At 29.5% G+C, this 2989-nt stretch overlaps 1 non-coding gene across 1 annotated transcript; it reads left to right on the top strand.

Annotated features, from left to right (window-relative positions):
• Positions 1-394: 394 nt before the first annotated feature.
• On the top strand, positions 395-505 carry LOC140870052 (small nucleolar RNA R71). The gene has a single exon (XR_012147035.1). It is a non-coding gene; the product is annotated as a small nucleolar RNA R71 (small nucleolar RNA).
• Positions 506-2989: the final 2484 nt, after the last annotated feature.

Here is a 2989-nt window from a genome sequence, read left to right on the forward strand (position 1 = left end):
TTTAAATGAAGGCAAAGTAGGACAATTTTTTGTAAGATGATCATGTGTGTCACATATATGACAAACAATTTCTTGAACACTTTTTAATTGATCACTCTTTTTCATTTCTAATGAATCGATTTTTCTTGCTAAAGATGCAAGTTTAGCTTGAACATCTACATCATCTTTAAGATGATAAATACCACCTCCATTTGTTGAATTATTGGTTTTACTTGGTGGTTCAATTGAGCCTATATTATCCCAATTTTGAGCATTTTCTGCTAATGACTCCAAATATTCCATAGCTTCATTTGGGTTTTTATCTTCAAAAGTTCCATTACACATGAATTCTATCATTTGCCTATCTTTAGGTATTAAACCTTCATAAAAGTGAGAAACTATTCTCCATATTTCAAAACCATGATGTGGGCATGTATTAAGTAACTCTTTATATCTATCCCAACATTGATAAAATGTTTCCCCTTGTTTTTGAGAAAAAGTTGTAATTTGTCTTTTAAAAGAGTTTGTTCTATGGGAAGGAAAAAACTTTTTTAGAAATTGTTGTTGCATTTCTTCCCATGATCTTATTGAACTTGATCTCAAATTTTGCAACCATGTTTTAGCTTTATCTTTTAAGGAAAAAGGGAAAAGCTTTAATCGAACAGTATCCATGCTACAATTTTGATCATTATAAGTGTTGCAAACCTCCTCAAATTCTCTTAAATGCAAATATGGATTTTCAGAATCTAAGCCATGAAAATTTGGTAAAAGTTGAATGACTTGTGGCTTAAAATTGAAATTAGATGCATCAGGAGGAAAAACTAAACAAGATGGTGTACTAGTTCTTATTGGATTCATATGGTGCCTAAGTGTTCTTGGTTGTTCATGTTCTTGATGATGATGATTATTATTATTATCATCTTGATTATTAGAATTATCGTCCATGTTTAAAATATTTTCAGTTACTCGAACAAGTCTACCACTTTGTTTACGACTCCAAACAATCATACAATAAAAAACAACATACTATTTACATAATAACAAAATTAAACTTAATTTATACCTCCCCGGCAACGGCGCCAAAAACTTGCTACAACTTAAATTGTAATTCACCCAAGTGTAGGTTGTCTGCAAGTAATATACTCGTGAGTACGAGATCGATCCACGGAGAGGATGTTGTAAGTTTAATTTTAGCAATAATATATTATAGATGAAAATATTATTATAAAACTTCAAATACACAAATTATAAAATTGTCAAGGTTTCAAAGGTTCATTGTTGGTTTATTTAATATTGCTTAATAAAAATAAATAAAAGAAACTAAAATAAAAATAAACATAAAAGAACAATGAAATATTTAAACAAGTATATCATATAATATAGTTCCCACTATATTAATATCAACCGATATTTAATACATGGTACCCATAATATATATATAAATGCATAAATATAAATTGACATAAAAGTAAATGTTAGATCAAATCATAATATTTTATTTAGAACATCCGGCAGAGCCACGCTATCGTCTAAATAAAATATATGACTTTATGTTAGATGCGATAAAGTAAATGTTAGTTGCGGAAAAGTAAATGTTAGTTGCGATAAAGTAAAAGTTAGATGCGAGAAAGTAAATGTTAGTTCAAATCACAATATATTATTTAGAACAACCGACAGTGTCGCGCTATCGTCTAAATAATATATATGACTTTATTATAAATAGATACATATATTTATAGTATATAATTATTGTAGTATTTATTGTATCATATTTGACAACAAATCAAGGTAACCACATTCAAGGTACCAAGCATTTGATGTAAATAGATAACAACAAATCATCCAAAATTATACCTACAAATAAAGATCAATTAGTAAAAATAAAAATAGAAAAGAAAAGAATATACAAAATATAGACAATCTTACTTGACCAACAATGAAACCTTTTCACCTTGACATAAAAAGATTTAGCTTTCCATGAACATGAAACTCAAGAATAAAGATAAAAGAAATTTCATACTTGAACTTGAGAAACTTGCACACTCAAACTTTTATTCTCACACACACAATATTTATTTTACAAATGAAGAATTCTCTACACTCTTACACACTACAAAGCTTATACAACACATCTATTTATAGGCCAAATGAGAGCAAGAGTCCAAGGCTCATTAAATGTGAAATAGTAAAGTTGGTGGGTGCTTGTCTCCTTGAATGTCAATACCATGACCCAACTTTAATTGGCATGTTTGATGCCTTAGACCACCGATTCAGCCTTTCTTTTCAACATAGAACACGTAGGATATTTTGTGTAGATGTGTTTGGACAACTCATTCACCCCTTTTGGATAACATATGAAATACTTATGATATTTTTACTCCAAGCTGGTCATAGTAAAAGTAAATCTATCTCCATTTTGATGTTTGATTATTTTGATCATCTTAATGAAGTTTTTGGAATTTCTTGTCTTCTACAAAGTTGAAGATGCCTCTTTTGTGATTCTACAGGTTTTGAGATTACTCCATTATGACCTCTGTAGCTTGAGTAATTTTATTTTTACCAAACCTGCGTAAACCGTAAAATACAACATTTTAGTAAAACATTTAAATATAAACACATAACACTAAAATAATACAACTTCATAATTTTAATTAAACTTAAATTTTAAAACACACTTTTTAACATATAAATAATTACAAATTTTAAGTTTCATCACTTACCTACGGGTATGGATATCCTATGTTATATCATGCATACGTAGCTTGAAATCTCTGATCAGAGTAAGTGGAAATTAAGAAAGGAGTTTCTTGAATTACACTTTCGATGCAACTACGGCATGACACATAGTTATCGATTCAATGACAACTCTCGATAAACCAATGGTTGTCGAATCGGTCGGGATATATGAGTTGAAGGGACCATACTGTACGCTAACCATAATTGATTGGTTCTTGCAGGCACTATCATTTGATACCTAGGGATTCATGTAAGCAATGCTGCTAGATGTTTA

Source organism: Henckelia pumila, chromosome 4, assembly GCF_033568475.1.
Source record: "Henckelia pumila isolate YLH828 chromosome 4, ASM3356847v2, whole genome shotgun sequence".
NCBI lineage: Eukaryota > Viridiplantae > Streptophyta > Magnoliopsida > Lamiales > Gesneriaceae > Henckelia > Henckelia pumila.